The sequence below is a fragment of the Vicugna pacos genome, chromosome 9, assembly GCF_048564905.1.
Source record: "Vicugna pacos chromosome 9, VicPac4, whole genome shotgun sequence".
Taxonomy (NCBI): Eukaryota; Metazoa; Chordata; class Mammalia; order Artiodactyla; family Camelidae; genus Vicugna; species Vicugna pacos.
Window position 1 is genome coordinate 47752383 of NC_132995.1, and position 18132 is coordinate 47770514.

The window sequence follows — 18132 nt, forward strand, 5'->3', positions numbered from 1 at the left end:
GATAATGGAAGAAAATATCCAGAAACAAACCCACACACATAGGCTGAGTTGATTGACAACTAAGAGGCCAGAGTCAAACTAGGGAGAAAATGGGTCTTCTTAAGAAATTATGCCACAATGATTAATGTGATATGAAAATAATTAACTGGAATTCTGTCCCCAGACCACACATAAAAATTAACTTTAAAATGGATCATTGACCTAAGTGTAAAAATTTATACCCACAACTCCCAGAGGAAAACAACATTTTTGCAACCTTGGCACAGGCAAAGAACTCCTATACTGAACCAAAAAAGGCACAAAGTGTCTTAAAAATAACTTTTATTTAATTAAAAGAAAATACTTCAATTATTCAAATGACACTGTGAGAAAAATAAAAACAAGCTGGGCTAAAATAAAATAGTGAATATGCAATAAAGTTGAAAAATAAAACAATTAACTGATTAATTTTTTTCTTGAAATACAGTAGTGTAGCTCTGTTTGCCTAGAAATGGTATTCCAAGAGTCTCACAAAGCATAAAAGGGATGGAGTGTGTCCGGAGGAGCTCTGATTTTTCTATCTCCCTGGATAGGTAGAGTGTGAGTATCTGTGTGTGTGTGTGTGTGTGTGTGTGTGTGTGTGTGTGTGTGTGTGCACACCCGCCCCTACCATAGTCAAAATGATGCCCCTCCAAAGATAACTACATCCTTAGCCTTGGGACCTGTAGGTGTTATATTATTTAACAAGAGAGGATTAGTGTTGCAGGTGGAATTAAGTTTGCTAATCAAATGACAAAAATAAAGAAGTTGTCCTGGCTCATCAGAGCAGAGCTGATGGCATCACAAAGGTCCTTTAAATGTGGAAGGAGACAGAACAGTCAGTGTCATGTATTGTGATGTGAGAAAAACCTGATTAGCCATTGCTGGCTTTGAAGATGGGATAGCACCACAAGCCAGAGAAAGGGGGCAGCCTCTAGGCTGATGGAAAAAGAAAAAAAGAAAAAGAAAAAAAATCTCTACAAGAGTATTAACACATCTAGAACATATATAATTATGTTTTAAAGTCTCTATAATTTGGTATTGATGAAAGAATGGACACACATAAATCGAACAGAATAGAAAATCACAACATAGTCTTAAATACTTAGGGAAATTTAGTATATGATAAAGGTGACATCTCAATTAAGTATGGAGAAACTTATCAGGTTAGTTGGATGGCTCTCCATAAGGGCAAAGATGAAATTGTATCCATGTATCATACTAAGAGAAATTCCAAATGAGTTAAAGATATAAAGATATAAGAAGTGGGGGAATGATATAGCTCACTGGTCGAGTGCCTGCTTAGCATGCACAAGGTCCTGGATTCAATCCCCAGTACCTCTGTTAAGAAATAAATAAATATATCAAATTACACCACCCCCCAATAAAATTTTTTTTAAATATTAATAAATAAAAATAAAATTTTTTAAAGGAGAGAGAATAGAAGATTCCACTTATGTGCCTCCAGCCAAGTCTCAAAACAACAAAATGTGCAGCCCCACTGCACCCACACCTGGGATCCTCCACTGAACCTGCTGAGCGGGGTGGATTCTTACCCCTTATAACCAAACATTGAAACACCAAAGCAAAGCACCCTGCATTCGTAACAGACTCGCCAACGTCTAAGTCATAATCCAGTAGTGTAACGGTGCACAAGAGCAGACCTGCCCCAGCAAGGTCCCTCAGAATGTGACTGTGTTTAGAGATAGGGTCTTTAAAGAGAATTTATGTAAAATAGGCTCATATGGGTGGGCTCAAGTCCAATATGACTGGTATCCTTATAAGAGGAGATCAGGACACAGACTCACTTAAAGAGAAAACCATGTGAAGATACAATGGGAAGAAGGCCATCCATCAGCTAGGGAGATACTCTTGGAAGAAAACAACCCTGCTAATAACACTTTGATCTCGGACCTCTAGCCTCCAGGACCATGAGGAAGTAAATTTCTACTGTTCAAGCCACCCAATCTGTGGTACTTTGTTATAGTGGTCCTAGAACTAAGGCTCTTTTGTTTTGTTTTTTATACAATTTAAATTTGAATTAGGATGTTGAGGATTAGTCACATTGTGAGGCACTAGGGGTTAGGACTTCAACATGTAAATTTTAGGGGGACAAAGTTCAGCCCATTAATACCAACCAGGGATGGGTGGAGTTGGTGGCTCTTTGAATAACCATGCAGAGAAGGATTCCAAATGACAACAGCATCCAAAAATCAGATCACACCAGCCTGGCTGATATGGCTGAAGGATGAAAAGGAAATGCAGATGAGAGAAAAACGATTCCAAGTGACTAGTACACCCAGTAACCATACTGTGCCTCCCGGATGGCTACACCCCAGGGTGAAGGGAGACGCAGGTGAGTATTTATACTTCATGGTGCCAGGCGTTCTACAGAAGCTGCGGCACACCTCGGCTCAGACTGACAGAGGTAAGTCACAGCAGACACGGGGCTTCAGCATTTGGTCCACAAGATCATGGGAACCGGAGCCCATCTTCCTCAGGTTCCCAGATGTTAAAGGAGGTAGATGGCCCTCCAAAGCCAGCCCAGGTTCTGTCTAAGGTGGATGGGGGAGCAGGACTAGAAAAACTTCGTTCTGTAATTCATATTCTATGTTCCCCAGGGCCCACCATGGATTCCCCACTCCTGCTGGCCTTTCCCTTGCTCCTGGTTCTGTCAACACCTTGCGACGCTTGTGGCTGTAAAATTCAGCATCCTCAGACATTTTACTGCATGTCAGAAGTCGGTGAGTTTAGGGAGACAGCAGAGAAGGATCCACCAAGGAGGGATTCTCACCGCGGGGTGTAGAAGTGCAGAGGTCCGGGAGCGCCGGTGATCTGAACGATGTCTCCAGGAGGGCTTAGGACGGGGGAGGCTTAAATCAGTGAGTCTATGGGCCCTGACCCATTTCTTTCTCCTCCCAGTCATAATAGCTGATATTCTGGGATATGGAAATGACACCAAGTTAAAACGAGGTTTGAAAATCAACATCACTGAGGTAAAACCCAAGACCTCCTTTCTCCAGCCCCCTTCCCCTCAAAATCAGCAAGCTCTCCAGTCTGCTCTTGCGGAGCGAATTGGATGTTTTCTAAATCCCAGCAACTTCTATGAAAAACCAAGGTCCTGCTCTTTCTATCCCTTCATCACAGAAATTGAAGTTTCCCAAGAGGGGCCCCAAAATCAATCAAGTATACACACCGAAGAATTGGGATAGCTGTGGTTATGAGGTGAGGACTTCTCAACAGTCACAATTACTCATTGCAGGTGAGTACCCCCGTCCACACACAGCCCGCAACCTTGCTACCCACTCCACTTCTGCAGCACCGTTGAGGGACAAAGGCCCGTTCTCTGCGATCTGACAGACTCTTCCCAGGGAAATGCTGGACCGCCATTCATGGCTGACTCTGTACCTGCCTCAGGGTTCCCAGACCCTCTGGGGCTCATTCTCTAGGGGCCAGAGCGTGTCCTTCCCTGGGGACACCCACACATGCTGTGTTGACACTCAGGCCACGCTCTCTGATCACTGCAGGCTATCTGAGGAGAGGGACACTGCACTTCACAAGATGCCACCTATACTTCTGGTACAAGCTCACCACGGAGCAGAGGTTAGGTTTCAGGAAACTGTACAGAAAAGGATGCCAATGTCGAGTGAGTGGCCTCCCGGCATTTTTGCCTCTGCAGCCCGGCCACTGGTGTTTGTCCCATGTCCTTGTTCTCTCCCTCTGTGGATGTCCCTGCTCCCTTACCTTCTTCCTATGTCCTGGCCTCCTCCCCCAGGTTCCCTCCTGTTCCCTGCTCCCCTCACTCTTCCCTTTAGCCTCTGCCTGTACTCAGACCCCTGTGGCCCCATCTTTGTAGGACGGGGATGTGAACAGGAGTGGGGAGGGGGTGGTGACCAGCCCTGGATCTCCCTCCACCTCTAGGTCCAGCCCTGCCTCCTCTGCTGGCGCGCCTGCCCTCAAGCTGAGCTCACAGAGTGTGTGTGGAAGCAGAGAGACTGTGACTACCAAATTTGGGGAGGAAACGAGTCCTTGTACTCCATGTGTGTGCCCTCCCTGGCTGGTCGCTGTGAATGGACCAACATCCAAGATTATCAAGCCCAAACCCAGCCTCCAGCTTCTCCAGAAACAACTCCTCTGATCCTAGACATTGCAGGATAGGGTTGTTTTTGCACCTGGCTTATCTTAACAGAACTGAGTTAGCTTGGCGTGAAATCCCTGAGATGTACACTTAAGCTTGGTTTACTTTCAGCAAATAGTGTATGCATCAATAAAATGTACAAAAATGAATCTCAAGCTGACAATCCCCACCCAGGTAACAAATTCCTTGTATCTTCTCAATTGTTCAGTCATCTTTTATCTTATTCATCCAGCAACAGCATGCCTGACTCTAATCCTTCTCATTCTGGAGTCCCTGACCTTTCCTCTTCCTACCAAAAGCAAGAGCCCTGGGCTGACATAAAGGGATAAATCCAGAGAGACTGGAGTCAGACTCCACCTGACATGCCCTGACCCTTTCCTACATATATGCAGAACCAAGACTCACTGGGCAAGGAAGAAAGAACATCCCTTATTCCCACTAACTCAAGACTCCTTTGCAAATACAAAAATCATTCTTTGTCAGATTGACATCCTAAGAATAAAATATGAAACTCTTAAAATTTTATAAGAATACAAAAGGGAATATTTTTAGGACTTCAAAACATAAAAGGTACACAATATGAAGGAAAATATGAATAAAATTGGCTGCTTTAAAATAAATCATGTTTCCAAAAATAAAGCACCATAAATACTACAAAAACATAAGATGCAGACAGAGATTGGAATTGTAGAGGACTTACAGCATTGTAGTAAAAAATGAAGTCTCAACAATGAATGTTTGAAGGAATTAATTGAAGTTTCCTTTTGAACACAATTTATACCTTGAAATTTTTCCAGAGTCCTTCTGAAAACAGTATCTTCTCTCTTTATTCATTTTATTTAATTAATTTTTTTTTTAAATTTTGGAAGAAGTTTGGACTTACAGTGCCAAACTGATCACAGAGAATCCCTATGTTCCCTTGACCTGGTTTGCTCCAATGATGACATCTTATGTAATGACAGTATATTTGTCAGAACCAAGGAACTAACGTGAGTACGACACTATGAACTAAATGACACCCCACTGAGATTTCAACACCTCTTCCTTTCTCCCGTGCCAGACTCCAATCCTGGATAGTGCAGAAATTAGTCACCCTGCCTCCTCAAGTCTTCTCTGGTCTGTGACAACTTTTGAGTTTAACTTTGTTTTTGAGGATGTGGCAATTTTTCTGGTCAGGTATTTCACAGGCTATTCCTCATTTGGGTTTGCCTCCTGTGCTTTCATGGTTAGACTGGGGCTATGAATTTTGGGGAAGAAGACCACAAAGAGGAGACATTTTTCTCATTGCCCCATATCACAAGTACACAGCACTGACACTACATCACTCGTGGTGTGAACACTGACCACTTGTTTCACGTAGTGTCTGCCAGGTTCCTCCCCTGTAAAGCCACGATTTTTCCTTTTCTATACTCCATTGACCCCATGCCCTCGGCTGTTTTTTCTTCCCCCGTTTAGGTCAACAATGGAAGTTAGAAACCCACAACTGGACACCGGGTTGTTTATTGGTACTGTCATTACTTCCAAGCCCTCTCAGTAGTCAGAGCTAGGAAATAAATGTACACATACTAATCCACGTGCTAATAGTTACAGCTATAACAGATGTAACTATTTCTATACCTCGCTCCAGATATATTAAAATAAACATGAGTTCACACTATCTCCAACTATACGGTAATACAGGGTTCATCCTAGCCCTCAACCCTTGATTATTTGTACCTTTTCTTCTCTGCCAATAAGGAAACTGACACTCTTTTTTTTTTTATGAGAGGGAGGTTAATTAGGTTTATTCATTTATTTCTGTCTGGAGGAGGTACTGAGGATTGAATCCAGGACCTCTTGAGTGCTGAGCATGCGCTCTACCATTTGAGCTATGCCCTCCCCCCGACTCCCATTTTATACAGTTTATTTACTATTTGTTCAATCCTAGTATACATATAAAGTAGTTTCAGAATTGTCAACATACATAACTGTGAGTATGATTTTATCAAGTAGAGGTTTATGTAGTTCTAACATTAAATCCACTAGGATTTATGGTCCCTACCCTTGGACTTCAAATGTTCCCGAAGCACCTGTGTCCCTTCTGGGAGAGAAAGCCCAGCAGGGAAGATGGTCCTGGCCCAGACTCAGAAATCTGAGTGCACTTAAGTGCAGTGTCAGGAATAAAGGCACTGCCTGATAGTTATACTCCTACAATCCCCACCTAACTTATTCGGACCCTCCACCGAATCAGAGGATTCAGAAAACAGAACACCTAGGGGAAAGATGACATGCCTGGCACAGACTTGGGAATCCAAATGGACACAGAGAGGTTTTCTGTGGCTACAAGGCCACACACACACGTGCGCAGAGTTACAAAAATGTTTATAAATATGTATGTATGCATAGATAGCATGTATTTCCTAGCTTAGTCTGGGGAGGGCCTAAATGAAATGAAATTTATCAGTAGCACAGGCAACAGATAGGACACAAAGAGCAAAAATTATAAAAGACATACTGATAAATTGTGCCTCGTTAAAATGTCAGACTCCCGCTCGTCAAAAACTACAATTCCAAAAATAAAAAAAACAAGTCTCAGAAAGGGGAGTTATATGCAAAACACATATATCTGACAAACATCCTGTACCCAGAATATATTAAAGGAAAAAACCCCAAAACCTCTTTCTACTCAGTAATATAGGAGAAAAGAACAATAGAAATGGGAAAGTATTTGAATAGATATTTTATAAGACATGATACATGAATGGCCAACAGTCCCTAACAATACTTATTGGAAAAATGTAAGTAAAATTTCTGTAAGATATCACTTCAAATCCACTACAATGTATAAAGACTGACAATACCAAGTGTTGGCAAGGATTTGAAGTACATGGAAGTCTTCCAAATTGCTCTTGGGAGTATAAAATATTACAATTAATCTGAAAAGCGTTCAACAGTTTCTTATGAAGTTAATTATAAAATTATCATTTAATCAGTAAATTACAGCCTTAGAATTTAAACAAATAAGGAAAACGTGACAACAAAGAGACTGGGAATGAGTGTATATAACAGCTTTACTCATGATGGTAAAAATCTTGAGAAAAGACAATTTGCCACCAGAAATTGAATGAATAAACAAATTTTGGTTTATTCATACAACATAATGGTAACTAGCAAGAAAGGGAATGAACTATTAGTATAGGCAACAACATGGATAAATCTTAAAAATAGTGTGCTGAGAGGAAGAAATCATTTACCAAAGAGATTACACTATATTAACCTATTCATAGTAAATTCTAGGCCATGCAAAATGAATCAACATTTATAGAAATTAGGTCAATGTTTGTCCGAAGCTGGCTTGGGTGAATGATTAACTCCAAAGGGATGTGAGGAAATTGGAGTATTTATGCTATTGCTCTACATCTTGATTGAGGTATAGTTACATAGCATATTGATTCATAAAAATTTTTCAGACTATGTGACTGAAATGTGTATGTTGCACTGTGTGTCCATTTCTTTTATAAATTTGATTAAATTGGTAACCATCACTTTATTACTTCTTGTGATTCCATGGATTGGCTGGGGAGATTTCCCCTCCATGTGATGCTGTCTGGGGTGGCAACCAACCACCAATGAAAATGGGCTGGAACATCCATTTACCACACTGCCCATGAGTTCATCTATTGTTAAGGGCTGAATGGTGTCCCCGCTGAATTCAAATGTTGAAGTCCTAACTCTCCGTATCTCAGAATGTGTATTTAGGGAGAAGGTCTTTTTAGAGGGAATAAAGGTAAAATGAGGTCATTAGAGTGGGCCCTAATCCATATGACTAGTATCCTTACCAAAAAAGGATGTTAGGACACAGATATGCACAGAGGGAAGGTCGTGTGAAGACTGAAGAAGACAGCCATCTATAAGCCAAGGAGACAGGCCTTCAGAAGAAACCAAGCCTGCCAACAGTTCAATCTTGAACTTCTCGCCTCCATAATTGTGAGAAAATTAATTTCTGTAGTTTAAGCTACCCAGTCTGGGGTCCTTTGTTATGGTAGTTCTAGCAAACTAATACATATATCTTTTGACTTTAGGTCTCTTCTCTTCCCCCAGAAACAATGTGACCAGGAGCACTTTCTTATATTCTCTACATGGGGAGAATTTTTCTCTCACCTCTTTCCTTCAAAATCACTCATGAGTTGGCATATTACATGGCAGTCATGCATTTCAGCTTGTTTCAACATACCAAGCCAACCCTCTATTAACCAGTCAGGATCCTTCTTTGTCCATCAGGTTGTCGAAAGTTGTGAGTGAAGACAAAGGCCTCAGTGCAATTCTACTGGATGATGGGGGTTCTGGGCTACCTGCTTTTCTGGCTTTTTTTGCTCTCAGAATCTGTTCAGGCTCAGTCCTGGGTTAGCACTTCCATCACTTGATACATTTTTGCTGGGGTGGCTTGAATTTATGACTTAGAGATCTGACCAAACCCATTTCCGGCCAGACAGCACTTGGATCTTTCTATACCACAGTGCAGCAGCCTCCTGTGAACTATATTTCTAAGGCTCATACTGAGAATTTAAATGCTAGTATACTGGGGACTTTAACTCATTCTACCTTTAGGATGCTAATCATGGCACTGATTTCTGCCATTATATCTAAATTATGATATTGTTTTATTACCTTGGCCAAGGGGTCAACTTCAGAATCTTCTACTTGGTCTTACTCATTAAGACAGTTCTTATATCAGAGGTGAAAAGCCCAGTGTAGCACTTATGCCAACCACCATTTATATCTATCCCAGTTGTAAGTTTGGAGAAAAAGATCCGAATCACTGACTGTCTGTAGACCTAGCAGACATCGTGTGGTCTGTTTTAAGGCCAGGATTCCATTAAATTACCTGGATCCGGTATGATCCCAATCAAACAAGGATCCCTAAAGACACTTGGGTGCTCCACATATCAAAGTCAACTCTGAATTGTGTCCTACAGTCTCTAAAACGCTTATTCATTCTCCTTGCCCCAGTGTATAGTTACCAAAAAAGCATTAAGTCCTACTGAGGAAGCACTGGTGAAGTCATTACCATATAAACTTACCCTGGTATTGTGGGGTCCTCTCACCTGTGGACCAATCCTCTTCTGCATTCAATTCCCGGTACAGATACTGGCTTAGGTCTGGTGTAGCCTCTGCATGATCTTCAGGAAAAGGGAAAAGACTATCCCTTAACAAGGAAGAGTGGACCAATTCTGTGGGAACATAAGGTCTCTGGGAATCTGACTTTTGAGTGCATTAACCCATAAATTTCATCCCAAGGGTCTGTGGCCCTGGGCAGTAGATTGTGGAGACGCGAGGTTCATGCTGGCCTGAGTCCAGGACATTCAAAGATTCATTCATGTGTTTCAGTTTATTGCTGTTCATGCCATTGTACTTGTCCTTGATCTCATACCCCCTTTCACTTTCACCTCTTTTCCTACATGAACAGCAATCAGAGGGTGAAGGCAGTCCCTGGGAAAACTCAGAAACTGGATGTGTAAGTATTGGGCGGCACACTTTTTAAAATAAATTTTTAAAATGTGTACAGCATAGTGTATCTTATGCCATTTTTTCCCTACAATTTCAAGTGTGGAAATGTTCTCAGTAGGTAATGTTTGATATATATACAAGAGGAGGTTTACTGGTGGAATAAATAAATAATATCCTTTTCTGCTCAGAGCATAAGTTAATTACCCAAGGCTTCAATTTACTAATGGCTTCAATTTATCCAAGAATACCTATTACTATGGGCCTGACGTGAAGATTATGTGACATGCTAACAAAGTTGAAATGTACCCTTATGTCAGTTGACAATGGTATGGACAATGGCTTTCAGGAACACTTGAATGAGTTTTAACCATTTCACAATACTCTAAGCCTTCCCTTTCTTCCCAATAGTGGAGGCTCTATTTTCCTCTTTTTTCTTTAGTGCTTTTCCTTCCCTACCTTTAGTCTGATCAAGGGTGGCTCTTAAATACTTCATGGCCAACACTCAAGACTGTATTTTTGGGGAGGACGGGGAAGGCTTTCCTTGTACATTTCATGGTCAATATTGAAGACTGTACTTTTTGTGGGCAGGGAGGAGGGTCGTGGCAAGGAGAAAGTTGCCCTCACTAACCAATAACCTTAGTTGCTTCCTACTGCACTAAAGGTGAAGATAAAGATTCTTAATTTAACTCTTTTAAATTTATCAATCAAAAAACTCTATGAAACAAGAAAAATCTCAAATAAACAACCTAATCTACCACCTAAAAGAACCAGAGAAAGAATAACAAACAGAATCCAAAGTTAGCAGAAGGAAATAATGAAGAGACAGGAAGTAAATAAACATCAAAAAAAAAAAAAAGGAAAGATCAGTATAACCAAGAACCAGTTTTTTGAAAGAATAAATAAAATTGACAAACTTCTAGCCAGGCCCACCAAAAAGAAAAGAGAGAGGACTCAAATAAACAAAAGGAATGAAAAAGGGAGAAATAACAATTGATACCTCAGAAATACAAAAAAAAAAAAAGAAAATACCATGAATAGTTATATGGCAACAAATTGCACAACCTAAAATGGACAAATTTCTAGAAACACACAGCCTGCCAAAATTGAGTGAAGAAGAAACAGATACAATGACATTCTCCAGGGACATCCTGTTGCTGCAAATGGCATGAAGTAAGCCAGAAAGAGAAAGAAAGATACCATATGATATCACTCATATGTGGAATCTAAAAAAAAAAAAAAAAAGATAAATAAACTTATATATAAAACAGAAACAGACTCACAGACATAGAATACGGACTTGTGGTTGCCAGGGGGGAGAGGGGTGGGAAGGGATAAACTGGGAGTTCGAGATTTGCAGATACTGACAGGCATATATAACATAGATAAACAAGTTTATGCTGTACAGCACAGGGAAATATATTCAATATCTTGTAGTAGCTCATGGTTAAAAAGAATATGAAAATGAATATATATATATATTCATGTATGACTGAAGAATTGTGCTGTACACCAGAGATTGACACAACATTGTAAACTGACTATAACTCAATAAAAAAAAAACCAAAAAAAAGAAAGAAAGAAAGAAAGAAAGAAAGAAAGAAAGAAAGAAAGAAAGAAAGAAAGAAACAGGTAATTTGAACAGACCTATCACTAGAAGTGAAATACAATCTGCAATTTTAAAAACTCCCTGCAAACAAAAGTCCAGGCCTGGATGGCTTCACTGGGGAATTCTACCAAACATACAAAGAAGAATTTATACCTATCCTTCTCAAATTATTTCAAAATATTGAATAGTAGGGAACATTCCCAAAGTCATTTTATGAAGCCACTATCACCCTGATAACCAAAATCACACAAAGACACTACCAAAAGAGAAAATTATAAGCCAATATGTTTGATGAATATAGATGCAAAAATTCTCAACAAAATATTAGCAAACCAAATCCAACAATACATAAAGGATCATACACCATGATCAAGTTGGATTAATTCCAGGGTCACAAGGATGGTTCAACATTACACTAACAAAAGAAAAGACAAAAACCAGATTATCTCAATAGATTCAGAAAAAGCATTTGATAAAATTCAACATCTATTCATGATAAAAACTGTCACTAACTGAGTATAGAGGGAATATATCGTAACATAATAGAAGCCATTTATGACAAACCCAACATAATACTCAACAGTGAAAAGGTGAAAGTCTCCCCACTAAGTTCTGGAACAAGACAAGGACGCCCAGTCTCACCATTTCTATTCAACATAGCATTGGAAGACCTAACTACAGCAATGAGACAAGAAAAAGAAATAAAAGGTATCCAAATTGGAAGGAATAAGGTAAAATTGTCATCATATGCAGACGACATGATATTATATATAGAAAACCCTAAAGACTTCATACAAAAACTATGAGAAATAATAAATTAATTCAGCAAGGTAGCAGGATACAAGATTAACATACAGAAATCTGCTGCATTTCTTTACAACAGCAATAAAATATCAGAAAGACAAAATGAAAAATAGTCCTGATTAAAATCATGTCAAAAAAAATAAACTACAATGAGGTATCACCTCACACCAGTCAGAATGGCCATCATTCAAAAATCCACAAATGACAAATGCTGGAGAGGCTGTGGAGAAAAGGGAATCCACCTACACTGCTGGTGGGAATGCATGTTGGTGCAGCCACTGTGGAAAACAGTATGGAGATTTCTCAAAAGACTAGGAATAGACTTACCAGAGAACCCAGAATCTCACTCCTGGGCATATATCCAGAAAGAACCCTACTTCAAAAAGACACCTACACCCCAATATTCATAGCAGCATTATTTACAATAGCCAAGACATGGAAACAGACTAAATGTCCATCAACAGATGACTGGATAAAGAAGAAGTGGTATATTTATACAATGGAATACTATTCAGCCATAAAAATGACAACATAACACCATTTGCAGCAACATGGATATTCCCTGGAGAAGGTCACTCTAAGTGAAATAAGCCAGAAAGAGAAAGAAAAATTCCATATGTGGAATCTAAAAAAAAGAACACAAATACAAAACAGAAACAGACTCACAGACAGAGAATACAAACTTGTGGTTGTCAAGGGGGAGGTGGGTGGGAAGGGACAGTTCAAAATTTGTAGATACTGACAGGCATATTCAGAATAGATAAACAAGATTATACTGTATAGCACAGGGAAATATATATAAGATCTTGTGGTATCTCACAGTGAAAAAAAAATGTGACAATGAATATATGTATGTTCATGTATAACTGCAAAATTGTGCTCTACACTGGAATTTGACACAACATTGTAAAATGACTATAACTAAATAAAAAAAAGTTTAAAAAAATAATTAATTAAATAACATACCTAGGAATAAACTTAACCAAGGAGGTGAAAGACCTATATGCTGAAAACTGTAAAACACTGATAAAGGAAACTGAAGATGATTCAAAGAAATGGAAAGATAGCCCATGCTCTTGGACTGGAAGAATCAATTTTGTTAAAATGGCCATACTATCCAAAGCAATCCACAGATTTAAAGCAATCCCTATGAAAATACTCATGACATTTTTCACAGAACTAGAACAAATAATCCTAAAATTTATGTGGAACCACAAAAGACTCAGAATTGCCAGAGAAATCCTGAGGAAAAAGAACAAAGGTGGAGACATAACTCTCCCAGACTTTAGATAATACTACAAAGCTACAGTAATCAAAACAGTATGTTATTGGAACAAAAACAGACACATGGATCATATAGAACAGAAGAGACAGCCTAGAAATAAACCCACAGACCTACGATCTATCAGTCTATGACAAAGGAAGCAAGAATACACAATGGAGAAAAGAAAATCTCTTCAGCAAATGGTGTTGGAAAAGCTGGCCAGCCTCATGTAAATCAATGAAACCAGAATATTTCCTCACACCATACACAAAAATAACCTCAAAATAAGTTAAATATCCAAATATAAGACAGAACACCATAAAACTCCTAGAAGAGAACATAGGCAAAACATCTTCAGGCATAAATTGTAGCAATATTTTCTTAGATCAGTCTCCCAAGGCAAAAGAAATAAAAGCAAAAATAAATACATGGGACCTAATCAAACTTAAAAGTTTTTGCAAGGCAAAGGAAACCATCAACAAAACAAAAAGACAACCTACAGAATGGGGGGAAGTATTTGCAAACAATGCAACCAACAAGGGGTTAATTTCCAAAATAGACAAACAGCTCATACAACTCAACATCAAAAAAACAAACAACCCAATCAAAAACTGGGTAGAAGACCTAAATAGACATTTTTCCAATGAAGACATACAGATAGCCAACATGCACAAAAGATGTTCAACATCATTGATTATTAGAGAAATGCAAATCAAAGCCATGATGAGGTATCACCCTAGTCAATAATGGCTATCACAAAAAGTTTACAAATATTAAATGCTGGAGAAGGTGTGGAGAAAAGATAACCCTCTTATACTGTTGGTGGGAATGTAAATTGGTGTGGCCACTATGAAGAACTGTATGGAGGCTCTTTTAAAAACTAAAAATAGAGCTACCATATGATCCAGCAATCCCACTCCTGGGCACATATCTGGAAAAGATGAAAACTCTAATTCAAAAAAGTACATGCACCCCATGTTCATAGCAGCACTATTTACAATAGACAAGACATGGAAACAATCCAAGTGCCTATTGACAGATGAATGGATAAAGAAGATGCGATATAAATATACAATGGGATATTACTCAGCCATAAAAAAGAGTGAAATACTGCCATTTGTAGGAACATGGATGAATCTACAGAATATCATACTAAGTAAAGTAAGTCAGACAGAGAAAGAGAAATATCATATGATATCACTTATATATGGAATCTAAAAAGTAATATAAATGAATCTACGCACAAAACAGAAATAGACTCGCAGACATAGAAAACAAAACTTATAGTTACCACAGGGGAAAGGGAGGGGAGGGAGGGATAAAATAGGAATGTAGAATTAACAGATACATGTTTCTATACATAAAATAGATAAGCAAGAAGGATTTAATGTATAATACAGGGTACTATAGTCATTATCTTATAATAACCTATAATGGAAAATAATCTAAAAAAATATTTATATATATATATAATTGAATCACTTTGCTGCACACCTTAAACTAACATAATATTGTAAATCAAGTATACTTCAATTTTTTAAAAAGTTAAAAATTTTTAAAACTCCATGGAGAAATGTGTGTGTTTCCTAAGGACACAGCTCTATCAAATTTGATGTCTCATAGTATTCCTCTTACTAGAAGCCAGATCAAGAAAGAATACACAAAACATTTACGGGTTAATAGATTTGAGGAGGTTGGCATGGAATCTGTGAGGGTCTAATTCATTTCAGAAGGACATTTCACAGAGTTTAGACAGGTGCTTGGTTTTGGTAAATTTTACTCTCTGAATACAGGGCAGGAGAAGTCTTGCCTGTGTGACTGTATGAGTGTGAGTAAGCAGTGACCACTATCCCTATGTAAATCTCTCTGGAGATGCAGACTGCAGAGCAAAGATTAGCACATCTTAATTTTGTGCCCTGTCCCATGCAGATGATAGAAAAAAAGGTGGAGCAGAAAATGAAGGATTGGCAGAGAGTCCTGGGAGCAGAGGGAAGGAGCACAGAGCAGGGACAAAGAACAAAAAGACAGGAGGTGAAGCAAACAGTAGCAAGTAGAAGGAGGTGGCAATGATAGAGAAAAGGGAAAATAGGAACTCATCAAGCAGAACGGAAGGGCAAAAACAGATTAAAAACAGGGAACGGGGAAAGGCGCAGAGGATATACAGAAGGAGAGGGGGAAAGGAAGAGGGAGAGGGAGCAGGGACAAAGAGTAAGCAACATGTCCCGGGATGAAAGAACAGTAGGTCACTCATGGTAGAATGACCTGTCCCATAGATATCAAGAAGGCATCTTCATTGTGCTCTTTTCCGTATTTCATGCTACATCTATTCAGTTTTGCTTTATTGTTACTTAAAACTGCCCGTGACAACCGAAGTCAAACTTGGGAGCTCAGCACACTATGTCCGCTCTGTGGTTTAAGTGAATCTAGCTGTAATGGCCTCAGGACACCCTGGGCAGGGTCAGATCAGCCATGGATGGGCAGTCCCTGAAGCACAATGCTCGAAGTCCCTAAAGAGAGACAAGGACTGTATTTCTGGTCTGTTGACCAAAATTGAGGGTTCCATGCCACGGTCAGAGAAGCCAAAGGGCTAGAGGTGAATGAGCTCACCCTAGATGAGGTATTTGGGGTAAATATATCCACTCATGAATGTAACCATGGTATTTTTCCCCATCACTTGCATAGATAAACTCAAATTTCTCCTCAGGAAATTTGATCATCTGTGGAGAAAAGGGGAAAAATGATACAGCACTCAGGACTAGTTGTGGGGTAGGGGGACTGGGGTGTTGGTATTTAACCAGAACTGTCAGACCCCAGACACCTGCACGTTGTCTCAGAGAACGGAGACTCCTGTTCTCAAGGGGAGATACGTACGGGAGGAGTTGGTAGAGTCACCCTAGTAATGTGATCTCATAGGGCTGAGTTTTCCTGCTGACATGGCTAGGTCCTGGAATAAAACAGTAACAATTGAGAGAGTGGAAAGAGCATGCAAGGGACCCCTCGTGTTTAGGTATTCAAGATTCCACTGAAGGGGAGAGCATAGCTCAGTGGTAGAGTGTCTGCCTAGCATGCACAAGGTCCTGGGTTCAGTCCCCAGTACCTCCATTAAAAAATAAAATAAATAAACCTAATTACCCCCCGTAAAATTTTTTAAATAACAATAAATAAAATTTTTAGAAGGAGAGAAAGTAGGAAGATTCCACTTACGTGCCTCCAGCCAAGTCTCGAAATGACAAAATGTGCAGCCCCATGGCACCCACACCTGGGATCCTTCACCCAACCACCTGAGCAGGGTGGATTCTCACCCTTTGTAACCAAAGGTTAAAACACCAGAGCAAAACACCCTGCATTCATAATAGACTCCCCAGTGTCTAAGTCATAATCCAGTAGTGTAACAGTGTGCAAGAGCAGAGCTGCCCCGGCATGGTGGTGACAGGCAGGAAGAGCAGAGACCACCAGGAAGGTGGGAACCAGGTGGGAGCATGGGGGACAAGGAAGGACTGAGGAAAAGAACTTGTTGCGGTTCTTCTGTCCTTGATGATACAATACTGACAGAATGTGGATAAATAATATTAGTGACTTATGATAAGTGTTCCTTTAACCACTATGAGAAACATAGAGGTTAACTAAATGGAATGTGAACTCAAGATACTCCAATTAAAATCCAAGTTGCATGAACTCCTGGCTGAAGTAGCTCAGGGCAGGTCATTCAACAGCTTTTTGCCTCAGATCCCTCAACTATGAAATGTAAATGATCACAGAACTTCTTCACAGGATTACTGGAAAGGTTAAATATTTCATACATGGAATACACATGAAGTATTACCTGAAACCTGTGCGCACTCAACAAATTTGGATTTGTATTCTATACTCTATGGTCAGTAGTTATTATTACTACCACTGCTTATTATTATTACCACCACTAAATAAGGATCTGCCTGCTTTATGCCTCACGATACTCCTAAAAATACCCCCCTAGTTTATAAGTATTAATAATCATTCCTAGTTACAGTATTAATTTCAATTATATTATTAATACAAAGGCAAAAAATAATATCAATGATGTATCATAACTATCCCAGTTTAGTGCAGATTAAGAGGCAACAACAGGATTCACCAGGATAGTACTGATCACAGTTACAATGTTACATTAACGCAAATTAACAACATACGGAAAGCATCCCCATTTCCTAAAGGTAAACCAATATTCCCAAAGAGAGTACCAACGTTCTTATGACTATTTTCTTGACCCTGGATACGAAGGTCCCAGAATATGAAAGAACTCTGTCGGATGTCAAAAATTGCTGAGATTAGTCCCCACAATCATTACTCCCCATTGTCTTTCAAAGTTGGCCATGAATTTTCTTGGCCATAGCCATGTCCCTACACCCTCACCCCGTACCGACCACTGACCACAGTGAGGCCATGACCTAGCTTCTCCTTCTCCTTGAGAATACCCAGGTCTAGACAAGCATGTAGCCAGACTTTAGTGGCAGATCAGGGGCCTTTAGCCTGCCTCTAATATTCAACATATTCCAACAAACAACATACAATCTTTTTTAGGCTCCAAGCCCTGAATTTAACCACACACCCTGCCTTTTGCCTCTGGAGGAGGTCACAAATAGGTCAACGATCAGTTGCTTGTTCCCAAACCCTATTCGAGGGGCTCCTAGTGCCACCAATGAACTCATCCAACACCCAGAATAAGCACTAACCACCATAGCAAGTGTTAGGAAATGGGCCAGTGAGTAGGGGAGCTGTTTTCTAGGCATGGGACTGCAACGCAACACAACATGTCTCTGACAAAACTCAGTCTGT

General features: G+C 39.7%; 1 protein-coding gene across 13 annotated transcripts in view; it reads right to left on the reverse strand.

Annotated features, from left to right (window-relative positions):
• The window catches only part of LOC116281933 (uncharacterized), a 207957-nt gene that overhangs the window by 175394 nt on the left and 14431 nt on the right, over positions 1-18132 (reverse strand). Inside the window, exon 1 of one of the 13 annotated variants that reach the window (XR_012075798.1) lies at positions 2157-2175. The exons of the other annotated variants lie outside the window; for them this stretch is intronic. The gene's annotated coding sequence lies outside the window, so the exon portion shown is untranslated. Of the gene's footprint in view, positions 1-2156; positions 2176-18132 lie in introns of those variants that run through there. 13 annotated transcript variants of the gene reach the window in all.